The sequence below is a fragment of the Ranitomeya imitator genome, chromosome 1 (genome assembly GCF_032444005.1).
Source record: "Ranitomeya imitator isolate aRanImi1 chromosome 1, aRanImi1.pri, whole genome shotgun sequence".
NCBI lineage: Eukaryota > Metazoa > Chordata > Amphibia > Anura > Dendrobatidae > Ranitomeya > Ranitomeya imitator.
This window is the reverse complement of record NC_091282.1, coordinates 853,430,064-853,453,020: the sequence shown is the minus strand read 5'-3', so window position 1 is coordinate 853,453,020 and position 22,957 is coordinate 853,430,064. Positions and strand designations below refer to the sequence as shown.

Sequence of the window (22,957 nt, the reverse complement as noted above, 5' to 3'; positions counted from 1 at the left end):
CATCTGTCTCCATCTGCCGGCCGGCAGGAGAACAGCAGTTGGGGCTAAAATTAGGGGTGGGGTTAGGGTTAGGGGTAGGGTTAGGGGTAGGGTTAGGGCTAGGGTTAGGGTTAGGGGTAGGGTTAGGGGTAGGGTTTGGGGTAGGGTTAGGGGTAGAGTTAGGGGTAGGGTTAGGGGGAGGGTTAGAGGTAGGGCTAGGGTTAGGGTTAGGGGTAGGGTTAGGGGTAGGGTTAGGGCTAGGGTTAGGGCTAGGGCTAGGGTTAGGGGTAGGGCTAGGGTTAGGGTTAGGGGTAGGGTTAGGGGTAGGGTTAGGGCTAGGGTTAGGGTTAGGGCTAGGGTTAGGGCTATGGTTGGGGCTAAATTTAGGGTTAGGGTTGGGGCTAAATTTAGGGTTAGGGTTGGGGCTAAATTTAGGGTTAGGCTTCTTTCACACTTACGTCGGTACGGGGCCGTCGCAATGCGTCGGCCCGACATACCGACGCACGTTGTGAAAATTGTGCACAACGTGGGCAGCAGCTGTAGTTTTTCAACGCATCCGCTGCCCAATCTATGTCCTGGGGAGGAGAGGGCGGAGTTACGGCCACGCATGCGCGGTCAGAAATGGCGGATGCGACGTACAAAAAAACGTTTCATTGAATGTTTTTTTGTGCCGACGGTCCGCCAAAACACAACTGATCCAGTGCACGACGGACGCGACGTGTGGCCATCCGTCACGATCCGTCGGCAATACAAGTCTATGGGCAAAAAACGCATCCTGCGGGCACATTTGCAGGATCCGTTTCTTGTCCAAAACGACGGATTGCGACGGAATGCCAAACGACGCAAGTGTGAAAGTAGCCTTAGGGCTAGGGTTAGGGTTGGGGCTAAAGTTAGGGCTAGGGTTGGGGCTAAAGTTAGGGTTAGAGTTGGGATTAGGGTTAGGGTTTGGATTGAGGTTGGTATTAGGGTTAGGGTTGGCATTAGGGTTATGCTTGGGATTAGGGTTAGGTTTGAGATTAGGGTTAAGGTTAGGGTTGTGATTAGAGGTGTATTGGGATTAGGGTTAGGTTTGAGGTTAGGGTTGAGATTAGGATTAGGGGTGTGTTTTATTTAGGGTTTTGATTAGGGTTATGGTTAGGGTTGACATTAGGGTTGTTTTGGGGTAAGGGTTGTGATTATGGTTAGGGTTAGTGATTAGGATTATGGATCAGGTTGGGATTAGGGTTAGGGGTGTGTTGGGGTTAGGGTTGGAGCTAGAATTGGGGTGTTTCCACTGTTTAGGTACATCAGGGGGTCTCCAAACACGACAGCCAATTTTGCGCTCAAAAAGTCAAATGGTGCTCCCTCCCTTCTGAGCTCTGCCGTGCGCCCAAACAGTGGGTTACCCCCACATATGGGGCATCAGCGTACTCGGGATAAATTGGACAACAACTTCTGTGGTCCAATTTCTCTTGTTACCCTTGTGAAAATAAAAACTTGGGGGCTACAAAATCTTTTTTGTGGAAAAATATATATATATATTTTTTTTATGACTCTGCATTATAAATTTCTGTGAAGCACTTGGGCATTCAAAGTTCTCACCACACATCTATATAAGTTCCTTGGGGGGTCTAGTTTCCAAAACGGGGTCACTTGTGGGGGGTTACTACTGTTTAGGTACATCAGGGGCTCTGCAAACGCAACATAACGCCCACAGACCATTCTATCTGCATTCCAAAATGGCGCTCCTTCCCTTCCGAGCTCTGCCGTGCGCCTAAACAGTGGTTTACCCCCACATATGGCGCATCAGCGTACTCGGGACAAATTGGACAACAACTATTGCAGTCCAATTTCTCCTGTTACCCTTATGAAAATAAAAACTTGGGGCTACAATATCTTTTTTGTGGAAAAAAAAATATTTTTTATTTTCACAACTCTGCATTCTAAACTTCTGTGAAGCACGTGGGCATTCAAAGTTCTCACCACACATCTAGATAAGTTCCTTGGGGGGTCTAGTTTCCAAAATGGGGTCACTTGTGGGTGATTTCTACTGTTTAGGCACATCAGGGGCTCTCCAAACGCGACACATGGCGTCCGATCTCAATTCCAGCCAATTCTACATTGAAAAATTAAAACGGCACTCTTTCTCTTCCAAGCTCTGCGGTGCGCCCAAACAGTGGTTTACCCTCACATATGGAGAAATCGCACAACAACTTTTGTGGTCTAATTTCTCCTGTTACCCTTGTGAAAATAAGAATTTGTGGGCGAAAAGATCATTTTTGTGTAAACAATAGCCATTTTTTATTTTCACGGCTCTACGTTATAAACTTCTGTGAAGCACTTGGGGGTTCAAAGTGCTCACCACACATCTAGATAGGTTCCTTAAGGGGTCTAGTTTCCAAAATGGTGTCACTTGTGGGGAGTTTCCACTGTTTAGGCTCATCAGGGGCTCTCTAAACGTGACATGGCGTCCGATCTCAATTCCAGCCAATTCTGCATTGAAAAAGTCAAACGGCGCTCCTTCACTTCTAAGTTCTGCGGTGCACCCAAAAAGTGGTTTACCCCCACATATGGGGTATTGGCGTATTCAGGAGAAATTGCATAACAAACTTTATGGTTACATTTCTGTTTTTACACTTGTGAAAATAAAAGAAATGGTTCTGAATTAAGATGTTTGCAAAAAAAAGTTAAATGTTCATTTTTTCCTTCCACATTCTTTCAGTTCCTGTGAATCACGTAAAGGGTTAATAAACTTCTTGAATGTGGTTTTGAGAACCTTGAGGGGTGTAGTTTTTAGAATGGTGTCACACTTCATTATTTTCTATCATATAGACCCCTCAAAATGACTTCAAATGTGATGTGGTCCCTAAAAAAAATGGTGTTGTAAAAATGAGAAATTGCTGGTCAACTTTTAACCCTTATAACTCCCTAACAAAAAAAAATTTTGTTTCCAAAATTGTGCTAATGTAAAGTAGACATGTGGGAAATGTTATTTATTAACTATTTTTCGTGACATATCTCTCTGATTTAAGGGCATAAAAATACAAATTTTGAAAACTGCAAAATTTTAAAAATTTTCGCCATATTTCCGTTTTTTTCATAAATAATCGCAAGTAATATCAAAGAAATGTTACCACTAACATGAAGTACAATATGTCACGAAAAAACAATCTCAGAATCAGCGGGATCCGTTGAAGCGTTCCAGAGTTATAACCTCATAAAGTGACAGTGGTCAGAATTGCAAAAATTGGCCTGGTCATTAAGTACCAAATTGGCTCTGTCACTAAGGGGTTAACTGTGATATTATTGAGGCCTCGGTAGTCAATGCAAGGACGAAGGAAGCCATCCTTCTTTTTGACAAAAAAGAAACCTGCACCAGCGGGAGAAGAAGATTTTCTAATTAATCCTTTCGCCAAATTTTCCTGAACATATTCAGTCATAGCTTGAGTCTCAGTAGTCGATAGGGGGTAAATCCAACCCCTGGGTGGAGTGGAACCTGGAACAAGGTCGATCGGGCAATCATATGGGCGATGCGGCGGCAGGATCTCTGCCTCTCTTTTGTTGAAGACGTCCTCACAGGCCTCATAGGCATACAGTAAATCTGGAAACATCTAATTTGGCGGAGAAGAGGTCTTTAACTGGACGGGAAGCAAATACTTGCTCTGACAGGCGTGTCCCCAACGCAGGATGTCCCCAGACCGCCAAATCGAGGGTAGGCCTGTGAATTCTCAACCAAGAAAGACCGAGAAGAATAGCATGGGACAAGGAGGGTGGCACATAAAAAGCAATTCTCTCCCGGTGCCGGACTCCAATCTGAAGCTCCAACTCTTGGGTGATCTGAGTAACAGACTCCCGCAGGGGTTGACCGTTGACGGAAGCTATCTGTCGAGGAATCTCCAGGGATCTGACAGGAATCTTAAGTCTTCTAACCGCCTCGAGCTGAATGAAATTTCCGACTGCACCTGAATCAATATAATCCAATTCAGAGAAATGTTTAGAACCCAAATGCAAAAGGACAGAAACAGTCAGGGGTAGAGAGGAATCGGAATCACCTAGGAAGACCTCTCTTACCTGTCCTAGGCGGAGGCGTTTCCCGGCCTCAGAGGACAGGAACACAAAAAATGAGAAGCACTTCCGCAGTAGAAGCAGAGCCCCATGGTAAGTCTCTCTTTACAGCGCTGCTCTACAGGCTTGAGTCGATCCACCTGCATAGGTTCCGGAGCAGGAACAGCAGAGGTAGTCACAGAGCTCAGACGGGAAGGACTACAAGTGGGTGAAGAAGCACGAGGAAATCTTCTTTCTCTAGCGGACTCACGGGAATGCTCCTGGAAGCGTAAATCTATATGGGTTGCCAGGGAGATCAGTTCCTCAAGAGACATCGGAGTATCCCGTCCTGCCAACTCGTCCTTTACGCGAGACGAGAGACCCCGCCAAAAAGCTCCCACCAATGCCTCATTGTTCCAACCTAACTCGGAAGACAGAATGCGAAACCGAATCTCGCACTGACCCACAGAGAGCATACCCTGGTGGAGATTAAATAGTGACTCAGTAATAGAGACCAAGCGACCTGGCTCATCTAATACCTTGCGGAAGGTATCGAGAAAGATGGAGAGTTGAGAAACTAGAGGGTCATCTCGCTCCCAGAGAGGGTTCACCCAGGCTAAAGCCTCCCCCTCTAAATGGGATACAATAAAGGTCATCCTTACCTGGTCAGTAGGGTACTGCTGAGGCAGCAACTCAAAATGTAGTTGGCACTGATTTAGAAAGCCTCTACACAACTTGGGATCTCCACTGAAACGTTGGGGTCTCGCCAGACGGGGCGGCGGGTGAGAAGAAGAATTCTGGGATGAGGCGGAAGCAGCAGATTGCAGGGCAAGAAGACGGTCATCCACAGATGCCATATAATTTAAGATATGGGCCTGGGTGTCACAAGCTGAGCAAGCTCCTGTTGGACTGATTCTCCCGTAAAAATAAAAGTTCTTTCTGGGTAAGGGATGGGGTACCAGCTGGATCCATGGCCTGCTTGTACTGTAAGGATTAGCGGAACTCCTAGGGTGAACCCGGTAGACCACGGCAACGAACCTCCTCAGGGTGAGCTGACCTGGTAGACCACCCCCTATACAGGGAGTGTCAGGGGCAGACCCAAAAGAGACTATCGCCGTGGATGCTGATACCCAGGGACAGGACGAAGGAGGAGCACTAGGGGAAGGTGAGGAGAAAGGTGGCGGAAGCTGGAGGTACCAGGGGAGACTGAACTGGCACAGGAAGAGGGAGACAGAGGGAGAATACACTGGAGAGGCAGGGAGAAACGGAATAAAGTGGGAATAGACACGGTAGGACTGAGGGAAAAAAGGGACAAAAGAGAGGAAACCTAGGAAGAAGAGCACAGGGCAGGGAGTCAGGAAGTATACAGAACAGACTGACGGAGAACCGTGCAAGCTCAGAGAGGAGAGGGACCCGAGTCTAACGTGAAGTACAATAGACAAGCAGGGATAGGTCAGAGGAAGAGGCAAGCTAATAAAAGAAGCGTACCTTGAACTTCCGGGTCAGGAAGCCACCGGCATTAAGAAAAGGAGGAACGGAGGGAGAGAAGGCCAACCAGTGGAAGTACGCTTGCGCTGCTGGAGCCGGAGGAAGGAGTGCACATGCGCCGCCATCGGGAACCAAGAGCCGGTGAGGAGACCGGAAGTGAGGAGTCCCGGCAGCAAGCAGACGGACCAGGAGCACGCAAGAGCGGACGGACACGCCGGGAGCCGGAGGAGGGACCAGCCAAAGCGGCAGCAAAGGAAGAAGCGCGCCGGGACTGGTAAGTATGCTGCGAAGGAGATGGAGGTGCAGCAGGCATGACAGATCTTCAAAGGTGCTACATCACAATGCACCGTATTAATATTACAATAGCACCCTTTATACCATGGTACATGTGAAAAGGGGTATACATAATAAAAACAAGTACAATAATCATCATGAACAATACAAGTCACTGACTCGTACAGGAGGTGAGAGGACCCTGCCCATGAGGTGAGGATACATTAAGTGAGGGTAAAGCTGGTTGTGCCACGGTATGGTGGAACAAGTGTTACTGCAGGTTGTAGGCTTGTCGGAAGAGATAGGTCTACAGGTTCCTTTTGAAGGTTTCCATAGTAGGCGAGAGTCTGATATGTTGGGGTAGAGAGTTCCAGAGTAGGAGTGATGCACCTGAAAAAATCTTCTATGTGATTGTGGGAAGAGGAGATAAGAGGGGAGTAGAGAAGGAGTCCCTGTACGGATCAGAGGGTGCGTACAGGTAAGTACCGGGAGACGAGGTCACAGATATATGGAGGAGACAGGTTGTGGATGGCTTTGTACGTCATGGTTAGGGTTTTAAACTGTAGTCACTGGGTAATGGGGAGCCAATGCAGGGTTTGACCGAGAGGAGAAGCCAGGAAATAATGGGGGGACAGGTGGATTAGCGGGCAGCAGAGTTTAGAATAGATTTGAGGGATGCAAGAGTGTGGGTGGATACACCTTCTCCATTTTGAAAGCATTGAGTGAACTTCTGCTGCAAGCAAGATGTTTGTGTCTGAGCTTGCGACTTCGGCAGAGAAGGCGTATTTCCCAAAGGAGATATTGGATTCATGAAGTGAATTTTTTACGGAATACATATGGTGCCTTTCACACCCTGTATGTTCAGCTTCAGGATCATCCCTTTAAATTTCAACGTTATCTGCGGATGTCCATCGAAACGTGAAGAGTCTTTGCTCCAAAATGGCTGAAATCATATTTCCTGTCACATGACCACATGGAAAAGCCTCTTTAACGCAATCCAACGCATGGTTTCATTTGGACATTTGCTTGATTTGCATCTGGCTGTGTTTGCAGTAGACTTCAATGGCAGAAATAACACTTCTGTTACCTGTGCGTTAGCTTGACCGGACTCGAAAACGCTGCAGGCCGCGTTGGAAGGTGCGTCACAAAAAAATGGAATGTTGCAAACGTATGTCAATTTTGACATGCGATACGATGTGTCATACTAATGCAAGTCTATGGAAGCTTTACAATGTCCGTTATATTGCGTTTTGCCTATTTAAAAACGTGTCCGTTAGACGGACCTAGCGCAATGTGAACCCAGCCTTAGAAGGGAGGCCACAAGGCAGGAGGTTACAGTTGCAGTCATCAGAAGGTTGAAAGGTCTTGGATATGTGGTTTGAAGGAGGAAGCATAGTCAAGGGTTACCCCAAGGCAGCAAGCTTGCGGGACTGAGTAGAGTGGGCAGCCATTGACTGTGATGGATAGGTCTGTTGGGGGATTTGAGTGAGAGGGGTGAAAGTTTTAGAAGGATGGAATAGTGAACAGACATGTATTCATTGAAGTGGACAATAAGTTGAAAACATACATTGAATGCAAAGCCTAAAGTCAAACTCTAGAGATGAGTGGTGGAATCGGACCTCATTCCCCCAAGGTAAATTGGTCTACATTCTTTTGCATGTAATACCACATTATATCACTAGAGGTCAGCATTACCTTTATAATAAAATGCAATAGTGCCACTTGGCAGTGATAATACAAGAGAATTGTGGTAGCAAAAAAGCAATTTTTTTCTCGTATTTTCAATACACATTCTGTGTTAGTGTTAAACACTGTCATGGAGTCCTGCACTTGGTGTTTAAGCCATATGCTAGTATGGTGTCCGCAAAACAACACAAAAAGCTGGAATGTTTGGCGTCTGAGCTGAGGGCTCGTTATACATTGTATGACACGTACCAAGGACTCTATTAATACTGGATTGTAAACTGGATCAATAGCCGCAATCTCTATGAAAAAAATATTTTCTTCAACTGTTCTACAAACAGTGCATGCTCTGGGGGAAAGAAAAACTGCTATAAAAGAGGTACCAAAGGGGGTCGTAACATAGTTTAGCCCTTCCTACCTATTTAGCATCAGACAGGCCCACTGCCCCTGTGGCAACTTAACCCCTCTTCTGCCAGTTACACCTCAACCATGTGCTTAAGATTCCTTTTGGCAGGAAGAAGTTTGGAAGCTGCATTTGCTCTGCTCCCTTCTTTCCTGCTCTACCTTAAAACTGAAATACCTCTACAAAAAAATGCTCAACCACCATCTGGGAGTGTTTCTTTAAACACAGCCCCTTTAATTATGTGAGGTCAATGCTTTTTTTTTTTTTTTGTTAAGGCATGCAGCTGCCAGAAAAATCATCCACTGCTTAGATTGCTTTAAAAAAAGCAGCACTTCCAAAGTACAGGTCCCAGAAACATCAGTATCGCGGCGCTGCAAGCCATTTCCAACTCACTAGGCAAAATCAACACGTTGCCGCGAACTTGGTAAGAATTTATTCTATTGTAATCCGGATTAATAATTACATGTTTACGTGGGGTTCTGCAATTCTGTAATGGGAGTCATATAAGTCATTCTTTAAATGTGACCATCTTACCGGATCATACTTCTGCTAATACTTAATATATCAGTTATTAATTCTAGATCTTAATTTTAACTATGAAATATAATTACTCATTGTGCAGTCATGTTACTGTTCATGGTTAACTCTTATGTAAACTCAAGTGACAAATAATGTAGTATGTGATAATCCAGAAGTCATATTTTCTCATGTTTTCTATTGCTTTGTACATCGGCATAATTCTGTCCATTCTTTTCGGCGTCTGAAATGATGTCGCTTTTCCATCTATTACAGGAGAACACGTCTCGTTCTAACTTGTCCTTAGTTATTTCGCTTTTATGACTGTTCTTAATTTGTAGGATACTTGTATCTGGATATAGTTTCTGCTCTCGCTGCCTAGAGCGTGGAGGCTCCACATATTTTCTTGTCTAAAATTCTCATTTGTGTTTGAAATTTAACCTCTGATCTTAATTACAACTGAGTGATGGTAAACCAGATAAAATGCCGCAGATAATTGAAAGGCAGAGAATGAAGCTGACCTGAGATGATCAGTACTTTTTATGTTGTGGACTTGACAGGACTTGACTCATAATTGCTACCATGTTCAATGTCCCCCTTTTTTTTTTTTGCAATTTGTTGATGTTTCACAGAAGAGGAACCAGCTACTGGAAGGCCTCAATTTTTCATGCCTTCTGAAAAATTCTTGACAGTGAGGAGTATTTCAACTCCTGACCTCAGGTCTGTGCTCCAGAAATATCTAAACCTAAAATGACACAAGAACACTTGAGTTACCACTCCTGACAGGCTGGGTTGAAGATGATATGTAATAAGTTTAATATTTGTGGAGGAGGTAGGTAGAATTGCTTTTAGACTTCTCCAACACCTCTTCTCTCTAAAGGGATCTGACAGCTCTGCACAAATATTTGACCAGAGGCAGATCTCATACATATCCTACATACAGTAAAGTCAGGATTAACTGATTCAATAAAAACCTTAACATAATCTATTTTTGGGGTCGTTATCTCCCTGTGATTTTAATATATATGCCTTAAAAATGCTATGGTTACTAATCTGAATCTGTGCATGTTTATTTAGATTCAATATGGTCACCTTATAGAGGAGCCAGTGCAGAAAAGTAGAAAATGGAGTCCCTAGTAAAAAAGCAAAGGTGGGCCCTGTGCTCACCAATTTAATACAGCACATGATTCAATAAAAATTATATATATATATATATATATATATATATAAATAATAAATGTATATACCGTATATACTCGAGTATAAGCCGACCCGAGTATAAGCCGAGACCCCTAACTTTGCCACAAAAAATTGGGAAAACTTAATGACTCGAGTATAAGCCTAGGGTGGGAAATGCAGCAGCTACCGGTAAATTTCAAAAATAAAAATAGGTACCAATAAAAGTAAAATTAATTGAGATATCAGTAAGTTAAGTGTTTTTGAATATCCATATTGAATCAGGAGCCCCATATAATGCTCCATACAGTTCATGATTGGCCCCATAAGATGCTCCATACAAAATACGCCCCATATAATGCTCCATAAGATGCTCCATATTAAAATATGCCTCATATAATGCTGCCCAAAGGCTAATAATGGCCCCATAAGATGCTCCACAGACTCATTTGCCCCATACAGTGATGCATAAAGGTTAATAAGGGCCCCATAAGATGCTCCATAGAGACATTTGCCCTATATAATGCTGCACAAATGCTGATTATGGCCCCATAAGATGATTCATAGAGATATTTGCCCCATATAGTGCTGCACAAATGATGATTATGGCGCCATAAGATGCTCCATAGAGATATTTGCCCCATATAATGCTGCACAAATGATGATTATGGCCCCATAAGATGCTCCATAGAGATATTTGCCCCATATAATGCTGCACAAATGATGATTATGGCCCCATAAGATGCGCAATAGAGATATTTGCCCCATATAATGCTGCACAAATGATGATTATGGCCCCATAAGATGCTCCATAGAGATATTTGCCCCATATAATGCTGCACAAATGATGATTATGGCCCCACAAGAAGCTCCATAGAGATATTTGCCCCATATAATGCTGCAAAAATGATGATTATGGCCCCATAAGATGCTCCATAGAGATATTTGGCCCATATGCTGTTGCTGCGATTAAAATAAAAGACATACTCACCTCTCGTCGCTCAGGCCCCTAGCACTTGCAATATTCACCTGTCCTCATTCCACCGCTGCGCGCCGCTCCATCTTCAGCGTCCTCTGCACTAACGTTCAGGCAGAGGGCACGCACTAACCACGTCATCGCGCCCTCTGACCTGAGCGTCACAGCAGAGGACGCAGAAGACGGAGCCCGGCGGTGGAACGAGAACAGGTGAATATCACGCAATGCTGCTCACCCTCCCCATTATACTCACCTGCTCCCAGCGCGGTCCCTGGCAGCTTCCCTGATGGTCTTCTCCGGGCACTGACAGTTTCTTCCAGCGTTGAGCGGTCACTGGTACCGCTCATTACAGTTATGAATATTCGGCTCCACCCCTATTCATTACTGTAATGAGCGGTACCACTTGTCCGCTCAACGCTGGAAGAAGCTGTCAGCACCAAGAGACCATCGGAGATGCAGGGACCTCGCCGGGGCAGGTGAGTATGTCACAGCCGCCAACCCCCCTAGGACAATGACTCGAGTATAAGCCGAGAGGGGCACTTTCAGCCTAAAAAATGGGCTGAGAAAAAAAACTACTGCATCTAGTATTTAGTATGACATATTGCAACATCTATCTTTTTCCATTCTTCAAGAATGACCTCTTTTAGAGCCTTGTTGTTGGATGTAGAGTGATGCTCAACTTGTCTCTTCAGAATTCCCAATATGTGTTCTATTGGGTTTAGATCAGGACAGAGACAAGCTTGGCCCCTGAATCACTTTCACGCTGTTCTTTTCCAGAAATGCAACATGTGTATTTTGGATTATCATTTTGGAAAAGTGCACATTTACCTAGGGTACGGAGTGATGGTAGCATCTTCTCCTTCTATATAAAGCAGTACATCTTATCTGTGAATTCACGATACCATCAATGAAATGTAACTCCCACGACTGTACTCATGTAGCCCCACATAAGGACACTGCCACCACCATGTTTCACCCTACGCTCCAGTGGAATCTGGCCTAGGGTTTGATCTTTTAATAAGTCTGGTTTGGGGATCTGAATTAGTTTAGAAGTCAGTGTATTTAAGGGGTCTGGTCAGGGATCTCAATTTAGTTAGGAGGTCTTATCTGAGGTCTAAATTAATTTGGGTTGTTAATTAATTTAGACGACTGGTCTTAAGGTACCTTCACACTAAACGACGCTGCAGCGATCCAGACAACGATCCGGATCGCTGCAGCGTCGCTGTTTGGTCGCTGGAGAGCTGTCACACAGACAGCTCTCCAGCGACCAATGATGCCGGTAACCAGGGTAAACATCGGGTTACTAAGCGCAGGGCCGCGCTTAGTAACCCGATGTTTACCCTGGATACCATCCTAAAAGTTAAAAAAACAAACGCTTCATACTTACCTACCGCTGTCTGTCCCCGGCGCTGTGCTTTCCTGCACTCACTGTGAGCACAGCGGCCGGAAAGCAGAGCGGTGACGTCATCGCTCTGCTTTCCGGCCGCTGTGCTCACAGCCAGAGCAAAGAAGCAGAGCGCCGGGGACAGATAGCGGTAGGTAAGTATGAAGCGTTTGTTTTTTTAACTTTTAGGATGGTAACCAGGGTAAACATCGGGTTACTAAGCGCGGCCCTGCGCTTAGTAACCCGATGTTTACCCTGGTTACCAGCGAAGACATCGCTGAATCGGTGGCACACACGCCGATTCAGCGATGTCAGCGGGAGAGCCAGCGACCAAAGAAAGGTCTGGCCCTCTAGCCCCGACCAACGACATCACAACAGGATTCTGATCGCTGCTGCGTGTCAAACTAAACGATATCGCTAGCGAGGACGCTGCAACGTCACGGATCGCTAGCGATATCGTTTAGTGTGAAGGCACCTTTAAGTCTAAATTTCTTAAGGGGTCTTAAAAGGGATCAAAATCAATTTAGATGTGTGAATTGAAACGATAAGGCTGTTCGGGCAGAAAACCCTGAAGTCTTTTGGATAATTAGTTTTAGTGCTTTTTGAAAGATGGGGAAGATAAGTCAAGTGAACTTCTCACATCAGAAATGATGATGCCTGTGAGTCAGTAGATGCAATAAAGGTTTTGCCTTTGATTAATCTGTTCAGTGTTGTATTTTCTTGTATAGTCTGCAGCATGATAATACTCAGCAGAGCACCTGTGTAAAACTGGTATCTATCTACTATTTGGTGTTGTTGAAGCATTATAAGGACATACACCTGTCCTTGACTGAAAAAAGGAGTGTATGTCAGACCCTGAGGCTAAATACACCTTTGCGCTCGGCAGCCCTGTGTAGGGCTATGTACTTTTTCCCTTCATATCCACACAGCTGCACATCCGTCTACCTATCTTTAACATTGGGTACGCAGTGACATGCGTTTTTCTGCAGATGCGTCCGCATGCGTCATTTTGACGTGCATCCACAGAATGCCGAACGCAAAGGTGTATTTAGCCTCAGGGTCTGATGTACACTCCTTTTTTCAGTCAAGGACAGGTATATGTATAACCAATAATGCTTCAACAACACCAAATAGTAGTTAAATACCAGTTTTACACAGGTGCTCTTCTGAGTATTATCATTCTGCACACTATACAAGAAAATGCAATACTGAACAGATTAATCACAGGTATCAGCATTTCTGATGTGAGAAGTTCACTTTACACATGGATTTAGGTCTGGGGAATGGGCAGGCCAGTTCATAGCTTCAATGCCTTCATCATGCAGGAACTGCTGACACGCTTCAGCCACATGTGGCCTAGCATTTTCATGCAGTAGAAGGAACCAAGGGCCAACCGCACCAGCATATGGTCTCACAATGGGTCTGAGGATCTCATTCTGGTACCTGATGGCTGTCAGGATATCTCTAGTTAGCAAATGGAGGGCTGTGCGGCCCTCCAAAGAAATGCTTCCCCACACCATTACTGACCCACTGCCAAACCGGTCATGCTAGAGAATGTTGCAGGAAGCAGAACATTCTCCACAGCATCTTCAGAATCTGTCACTTCTGTCACATGTGCTGTGTGAACCTGTTCTCATCCATGACAAGCACAGGGCGCCATGGTTGAATCTTCCAATCTTGGTGTTCTTTGGCAAATGCTAATCGTCCTGCACAGTGTTGGCCTGTAAGTACAACACCCACTTGTGGATGTTGGGCCCTCATACCACCCAGTCTGTTTCTGACAGTTTGAGCAGACACATGGCTGTTAGTGGCCTGCTGGAGATCATTTTACAGGACTCTGGCACTTTGCCTTCTGTTCCTCCTTGCACAAAGGCTGAGGTAGCGGTCCTGCTGCTGGGTTGCTGCACTTCTATGGTGCTCTCCATGTTTCCTGGTGTACTGGCCTGTCTCCTGGTATCTTCTCCATGCTCTGGACATTGCGCTGACAGACACAGATAACCTTCTTGCCAGCACTCGCATTGATGTGCCACTCTGAATGAGCTGCACTACCTGAGCAACTTCTGTTGGTTGCAGATACCGCCTCATGTTACTGCACAGTACCTCTAGGGGTGAGAGCAATGACAAAATGCAAAAGTGACCAAAACAACAGCCAAAAAGGATTAGAACAGAGAAATGGTCTGTGGTCACGCCCTGCAGAACCACTCCTTTATAGGGATTCTCTTGCTAATTGCCTATCATTTCTACCTGTCGTGTTTTCCATTTGCACAAGAGCAGGAGAAATTGATTCACAATCGGCGTTAGTTCATAACTGTATATATTGATTTCACCGAAGTGTGATTGATTTATATACATATATATATATATATATATATATATATATATATATATATATATATATATATATATATATATATTATACACTCCTCAACATTGAAGTTGTAACAACAGGAAGGAAAATTGTGGTTTATGGAAATTACAGGGTTGATAGAATGATAATTATATGCAAATGATGAAAATTGAAAATAAAATTAAAACAACTTGATTTATTCATTAGCAAGTATGAGCACTACTTGCTGAAATACACATACTTTCACAAACTGTCTGTTATCAATGAGGTTATTAATGCTTGGCTGAGAAATGTTTTGCCACACTGAATACATGTGGACAGAAAATCATGAAGATCTTCTCATGGCAGATTCCTTTGTAATTGCCAATCAATGACGTTCCAGATATGCTCAATGGGAGACAAGTCCGGAGATGCTGCAGGACATGGTGGCACGTTTAGGTCATGTAGACTACTCATAGGAGCACAAGCAATATGCAGCATGGAATTGTCACTCTTGCAAATGGCTCCTGGGACACTTTGGATATATGACCATACCACTGGTTCCAAGACCAAACCAATGTCATGTCGAGCAGCAGCACTTCTGCATTTATTACATAACTTGATTTTTTTATTGCGCTTTTTTTAGTACATGTTTTTTACATGTTTTTATAGCATTTCTTTATGCTGTGGTTTTTGTCTCTTTTTGGTATGTCATGTTTTAAATACTTTAAACTATATTGATACATTCATGTGTAGATTACATGCGATTTTAGTACTGACATTCCCTTGTGAAGGTCCCTTTCAAGCTTCTGTCAAGTGGTCTCCAGACCAATCTCTGATTAGCATTGGATTCAAGTCAAAAGTGGAACTTATAGCTGAAGAGAATAGACCGCCATTCCAGCTTCCATTACTGCATTTCAGCCTCTCGTCTCCATCTAGAGACCTCATGGACCATACCATGAAGAGGTCTTCATGAGGATATGTCACAACAGTCCTACTGCTTCTATCCTTATTTCCAGGTACACTGATAGTTCTCAGCTATATTGATTTGGTCATGCAACCAGTGGAACAGCCATTTTTTCAAAGAGTCCCAGGACTAATTTTTTAACACAACGATGATAGGCTGTATGTTGTTCATGCTACATTGAGCAGCATGTATGGCCTAAACATCCTGCAGCATTTGATTATTTGTATATTATTAATGTTTGTTGATCAAATAATTTCCATAATTTCACGACTTGGTGTTGCAATTTCATTGTTGAGGAGTGCATAAACCAATTATTAAAGACAGACAATACTTGTATTGGAAATATTTTTTTTTCACTTCCAATTAAAACAAATATTGCTTCAATTATCTTGGTAGAAATGTAGCAAGAAACCTCAAAAAATTGAAAAAACCTCTGGTTTGGCATTGTTCAGACAATATATTTTTCTCATAGGGAACAAGTTAGATGTTAACCTCAATTTTATGACAGTTTGTGACTTCATGTCTATTTGAAGCCAAAGCCATAACCTTATAAATATGTGAGAACAGTTTGAGAAAGCCTTCAGTGTAAACAAGTCACAGACCAATAGTTTCCTATGCACAATGACGTTCTGAGTAGTAATGGGGATTCAGTACAAATATGAGGTAACGTTATATTTTAAAGCAATCAGTCTTTATGAGAAAATTGAAAGTATGCCTTACGTTCCAGGTGAATTGTCAGATTGCTTCATCTTCCCTCTATAGAGCTCTATGGACAACAGCTGTAGCCTGATCCTTCAGTGTACAGACTCCAATGAATTGATTCTTTAGTGATTTGAGCGTGAGTGACTAGTCCAGGAGGCACAGAAGATGAGGGAGAGAAGTTTGATAAGTAAAGAGAGTTTTTTTGTAAGAAAGTATAATACAAAAGTTCTTATATTTGCTTATTCTATTGATTTATTAATTATGCAAATATTAGTAATGTAAAGATTAGGGTTGAGCGACCTTGACTTTTTTAGAGTCGAGTCGGGTTTCGCAAAACCCGACTATCTCAAAAGTCGAGTCGAGTGGAATCGGCCGATTATCGCGAAAAGTCGGGGATCGACCGAAACACGAAACCCAATGCAAGTCAATGGGGGAGCATAGTCGGCAGTGAGTGGAGGCCAGGAAAACACCTACAGTGGCCATTTTAATGGCAAAAAACATACATTCTTGTTACTGAAGCTTGTCAATCTAAATTTACCTTATAATAATAGTAAGGCATTGGAAATTGGGGGTCATTTGGCTAAAGTTGTGGGGGGTAGGGCTGGTTCAAGTAACTAGTGGGCCCAGGAAATCTGGACCACGTCACGGCAGTGGAGCAGGGAGAGGTAAGTATTTCAACTTTGCAAGTGCTGTGATCCTGAGCAAGCAGGGGGGGCCCACTCGTTGGCATTGGCACTGGCACAGGGCCCCTCAAAGTACAGCGGTGTGTTTGCACGGCGGGGGCGCCTCCCACCGGCAGCAACACTTTTGCATACTATGAGGGGCCCTGTGCCAGTGACGTCGCCAACGAGTATTCCTCCCCCCACCAGATGAAGGAACCTGCACCTTCATCTGCACCTTCCTCTTTGTCCCCGTGTAAGGTGGTATGGTATGCGAGAAGGGGAACCTGACTTTCAGCAGGGTCACAATCTTGCAGTGTAGCGTGCATGGGGAATGTTGCGTTATGGGTCAATGTACCAGCAGACTCATCTATCACTGGCTGGGCAATGGGCAGGATGAGGGGGAAACAGATATGGGCCCAAAGAATAAAGTGGGCTAAATGCAGTTCAAAATTGGTAACAGGACTAACCAGGGGGCATTGCTTTGTTCACTGGAGGACAACTGGAATGAGAGGCTGACACAGAGAGTAGGCCCAAATCAGTAAGTAGTCTAAATGCAGTTCAAAATTGGCAACAGTAGTAAACAGGCGGCACAGCTTTGTTCACTGGAGGAGAACAGCAAGGAGCGGCAGACACCGATAGAAGGCCCCAACCCAACTAGTAGGCCCACTGCAGTTTTAAAATTCCGATAGGCTGAAAACCAGATAATTGTAGGTCATCTTTTGTAAAGAGGACAGCTGTATTGAGTGGTGCAGGCAGACACTACAAGTAGGCCTTAAACCACAAAGTTGGCTCGACGCAGGTTTAAAAAAGGTTACATGGGTACACGGTCAGCATTGGTGTGCTCAGTGGAGGACAATTGGAAGGAGGGACCGCAGAAAGACTTTGTAGGCGTAAAATTACAAAATAGGCTCTATGCAGCTTCGATTATGTGGCAACCTGGAGAACACCTTGGAGCGGCAGACACCGTCTCTACGACCCAGACCCAACTTGTAGGCCTAATGTAGTGTTGTTTCAACGACTACTAAACAAGAGCTAGAAGCTCAAAGCTATGGAGAGGAAACCTGGGGAACACCTTGGAGCGGAAGACACCGTCTCTACAACCCAGACCCAACTTGTAGGCCTAATGCAGTGTTGTTTTCAACAACTACTAAACAAGAGCTTTAAGATTGAAGCTATGGAGAGGAAACCTGGGGAACACCTTGGAGCGGAAGACACCGTCTCTACAACCCAGACCCAACTTGTAGGCCTAATGCAGTGTTGTTTTCAACAACTACTAAATGAGAGAGAGAAGCTCGAAGCTATGGAGAGGAAACCTGGGGAACACCTTGGAGTGGAAGACACCGTCTCTACAACCCAGACCCAACTTGTAGGCCTAATGCAGTGTTGTTTTCAACAACTACTAAACAAGAGCTTTAAGATTGAAGCAATGGAGAGGAAAGCTGGAGAACACCTTGCAGCGGAAGACACCGTCTCTACAACCCAGACCCAACTTGTAGGCCTAATGCAGTGTTGTTTTCAACAACTACTAAACGAGAGCTTTAAGATTGAAGCAATGGAGAGGAAAGCTGGAGAACACCTTGGAGCGGAAGACACCGTCTCTACAACCCAGACCCAACTTGTAGGCCTAATGCAGTGTTGTTTTCAACAACTACTAAACGAGAGAGAGAAGCTCGAAGCTATGGAGAGGAAACCTGGGGAACACCTTGGAGTGGAAGACACCGTCTCTACAACCCAGACCCAACTTGTAGGCCTAATGCAGTGTTGTTTTCAACAACTACTAAACGAGAGCTAGAAGATCGAAGCTATGGAGAGGAAACCTGGGGAACACCTTGGAGTGGAAGACACCGTCTCTACAACCCAGACCCGACTTGTAGGCCTAATGCAGTGTTGTTTTCAACAACTACTAAACGAGAGCTAGAAGCTCGAAGCTATGGAGAGGAAACCTGGGGAACACCTTGGAGTGGAAGACACCGTCTCTACAACCCAGACCCAACTTGTAGGCCTAATGCAGTGTTGTTTTCAACAACTACTAACCAAGAGCTTTAAGATTGAAGCTATGGAGAGGAAACCTGGGGAACACTTTGGAGTGGAAGACACCGTCTCTACAACCCAGACCCAACTTGTAGGCCTAATGCAGTGTTGTTTTCAACAACTACTAAACGAGAGCTAGAAGATCGAAGCTATGGAGAGGAAACCTGGGGAACACCTTGGAGTGGAAGACACCGTCTCTACAATCCAGACCCAACTTGTAGGCCTAATGCAGTGTTGTTTTCAACAACTACTAAACGAGAGCTAGAGGCTCGAAGCTATGGAGAGGAAACCTGGGGAACACCTTGGAGTGGAAGACACCGTCTCTACAACCCAGACCCAACTTGTAGGCCTAATGCAGTGTTGTTTTCAACAACTACTAAACAAGAGCTTTAAGATTGAAGCTATGGAGAGGAAACCTGGAGAACACCTTGGAGCGGAAGACACCGTCTCTACAACCCAGACCCAACTTGTAGGCCTAATGCAGTGTTGTTTTCAACAACTACTAAATGAGAGCTAGAAGCTCGAAGCTATGGAGAGGAAACCTGGGGAACACCTTGCAGCGGCAGACACCGTTAGTAGGCCCTACCGAAGTAGTAGCCGCAATGCAGTTTTCAAATTCCTATAGGCTGGAAACCAGACTATTGACGTTCAGCTTTTTTAAAAGGAGGACAGCTGTATTGAGTGGCGCAGACAGACACAGGTAGTAGGCCTTAAACACAAAATTTGGCTCAATGCAGTTTAAAAAAGGTTACAGGGGTACACAGGCAGCATTGGTCTCTTCAGTGGAGGACAATTTCAATTATGAACCGCAGACAGAGTTTGTACGCCTACTATTAAAAAAAGGATGCTCTATGCAATTTAAAATAGGTTCCAGGGGTACACGGGCAGCAGTGGTCTGGTCAGTGGAGGACTATTGGAAGGAGGGACCGCAGACAGGCATAGTAGGCCTAACATAACAAAATTAGGCTGTAGGCACTTTCAAATAGGTTCCAGTGGTACACGGGCAGCTGTGGTCTGGTCAGTGGAGGACTAGTGGAAGGAGGGACCGCAGACAGGCTTAGTAGGCCTAACATAACAAAAATAGGCTGTAGGCACTTTCAAATAGTTCCAGGGGTACACGGGCAGCAGTGGTCTGGTCAGTGGAGGACTAGTGGAAGAACGGAACCGCAGACAGACTTAGTAGACCTAACATAACAAAATTTGGCTGTAGGCACTTTCAAATAGGTTCCAGGGGTACACGGGCAGCAGTGGTATGGTCAGTGCAGGACTAGTGGAAGGAGGGACCGCAGACAGGCTTAGTAGGCCTAACATAACAAAATTAGGCTGTAGGCACTTTCAAATAGGTTCCAGGGGTATACGGGCAGCAGTGGTCTGGTCAGTGGAGGACTAGTGGAAGGAGGGACCGCAGACAGGCTTAGTAGGCTTAACATAACAAAATTAGGCTGTAGGCACTTTAAAATAGGTTCCAGGGGTACACGGGCAGCAGTGGTCTGGTCAGTGGAGGACTATTGGAAGGAGGGACCACAGACAGGCTTAGTAGGCCTAACATAACAAAAGTGGGCTGTAGACACTTGGAATTCTCTTGCAGGGGTACACAGGCAGCATTGGTGTTGTCAGCGGAGGCCGATTGTAATAAGTGTCTGACAGTTAGTACTCACAAAAAATAAATAGATGTTAATGTCTCGCAATACAACAAAACCAAAACACAAAAGGGTGGAATAATAAGGTACAGGGGTGGGCTCCTCTGCTGAGTTTCAGACCTAGTAATTTGGCGCTAAGTATTTACTGGTGTAAATATAGGACACTGCCCCTGACTATTTTAAGTACCATCATACATGTCAACACATTGGTATTGTCAGTGCCAGGCATTGAAGGATGTCAGCTCATAGACTAAACATTGGTGGAACTGTGAGAGATAATTTTGCAAGTGGTAGAGCACTGTTTGAGCTGGGGGGGAACTCTCTTGTGGCCGGCGGTACAGGCCCAGGGCCCCTCATGTTACAACAGTGTGTCTGACGTCAGATGCGCACCACCACCGCCAGAGACACTTTATTGTACTATGAGGGACCCAGTGGCAGTGCCATCAACCAAAAGCGTGCACACCCACCTCTTCAGACAAACGGCACTCTCACGGGTGCTTCCGCCAAGTGGCCAGACCACGGCCCCGTGGGGGGAGTTTGGCCATTTAGGGAGGTGTAAACATGTCGTATGCTGGACAAACAGCTGCTGCAAATTACGAGATTGGAAAAGTCAGTCAGAGCAGTCCACAAGCAAGACCTTTTCATAGGAAAGCTAGGAGTCAGCCGGGCAAGGTGGGGCAAAAGAATTCGAAATCCAGTTGTGGTTCATTTTAATGAAGGTTAGATCATCAACATTTTGGGTAGCCAGACGAGTCCTTTTTTCGGTTAATATTGAACCTGCAGCACTGAATACTCTTTCTGATAGGACACTAGCTGCTGGGCAAGCAAGCTCCTGCAATGCATATTCTGCCAATTCTGGCCAGGTGTCTAATTTGGATGCCCAGTAATCAAATGGGAATGACGGTTGAGGGAGAACGTCGATAAGGGATGAAAAATAGTTAGTAACCATACTGGACAAATGTTGTCTCCTGTCACTTTGAATTGATGCTGCAGTACCTGTCCTGTCTGCGGTCATAGCAAAATCACTCCACAACCTGGTCAGAAAACCCCTCTGTCCAACGCCACATTTGATTTGTGCACCTCTAACACCTCTGGCCTGCTGCCCCCTGCAGCTCGTGTGATAACGATCACCGGTGCTGTGTGCTGGGAATGCCTGAATCAAACGGTCAACAAGAGTTGATTGTTTGGTTGCTAATATTTGTTCCAGGTTTTCATGTGGCATAATATTTTGCAATTTGCCTTTATAGCGAGGTTCAATGAGGCAGGCCAACCAGTAATCGTCATCGGCCATCATTTTACAAATACGTGTGTTCCTTTTCAGGATTCGTAAGGCATAATCCGCCATGTGGGCCAAAGTTCCAGTTGTCAAATCTGCGGTTGTGCTGGGTTGAGGGGCAGTTTCAGGGACTTCTAAGTCACTTGTCTCCCTAAAAAAACCTGACCCCGGCCTTGCAACGCCACCAGTTGCTATTGGCCCTGGAGAAGCTTCCTCATTACAAAATAATCATCCCCATCATCCTCCTCGTCCTCCTCCTCCTCCTGTTCACCCGCTACCTCGTCCTGTACACTGCCCTGACCAGACAATGGCTGACTGTCATCAAGGCTTTCCTCTTCCTCTGCTGCAGACGCCTGCTCCTTTATGTGCGTCAAACTTTGCATCAGCAGACGCATTAGGGGGATGCTCATGCTTATTATGGCGTTGTCTGCACTAACCAACCGTGTGCATTCCTCAAAACACTGAAGGACTTGACACATGTCTTGTATCTTCGACCACTGCACACCTGACAACTCCATGTCTGCCATCCTACTGCCTGCCCGTGTATGTGTATCCTCCCACAAATACATAACAGCACGCCTCTGTTCGCACAGTCTCTGAAGCATGTGCAGTGTTGAGTTCCAACTTGTTGCAACGTTGATGATTAGGCGATGCTGGGGAAGGTTCAAAGACCGCTGATAGGTCTGCATACGGCTGGAGTGTACGGGCGAACGGCGGGTATGCGAGCAAAGTCCGCGCACTTTGAGGAGCAGGTCGGGTAACCCCGGATAACTTTTCAGGAAGCACTGCACCACCAGGTTTAAGGTGTGAGCCAGGCAAGGAATGTGTTTCAGTTGGGAAAGGGAGATGGCAGCCATGAAATTCCTTCCGTTATCACTCACTACCTTGCCTGCCTCTAGATCTACAGTGCCCAGCCACGACTGCGTTTCTTTCTGCAAGAAATCAGACAGAACTTCCGCGGTGTGTCTGTTGTCGCCCAAACACTTCATAGCCAATACAGCCTGCTGTCGCTTGCCAGTAGCTGCCCCATAATGGGACACCTGGTGTGCAACAGTGGCAGCTGCGGATGGAGTAGTTGTGCAACTGCAGTATGTGGACGAGCTCTCGCTTCTGCAGGAGGACGAGGAGGAGGAGGAGGGGGTGCGAACGGCTACAGCCAACTGTTTCCTAGACCATGGGCTAGGCAGAACTGTCCCAAAATTGCTGTCCCCTGTGGACCCTGCATCCAGCACATTCACCCAGTGTGCCGTGATGGACACGTAACGTCCCTGGCCATGCCTACTGGTCCATGCATCTGTTGTCAGGTGCACTTTTGTGCTCACAGACTGCCTGAGTGCATGGACGATGCGCTCTTTAACATGCTGGTGGAGGGCTGGGGTGGCTTTTCTGGAAAAGAAGTGTCGACTGGGTAGCTCGTAGCGTGGTACAGCGTAGTCCATCAGGGCTTTGAAA

The 22,957-nt window shown here is 45.4% G+C and overlaps 1 protein-coding gene across 4 annotated transcripts in view; it reads left to right on the top strand.

The window, feature by feature from the left end:
- Positions 1-7,956: 7,956 nt before the first annotated feature.
- Positions 7,957-22,957, top strand: part of ADAMTS10 (ADAM metallopeptidase with thrombospondin type 1 motif 10) — a 240,291-nt gene continuing 225,290 nt past the window's right edge. For all 4 annotated transcript variants that reach the window (XM_069741673.1, XM_069741682.1, XM_069741657.1 and 1 more), the window contains exon 1: positions 7,957-8,273. The gene's annotated coding sequence lies outside the window, so the exon portion shown is untranslated. The remainder of the gene's footprint in view (positions 8,274-22,957) is intronic.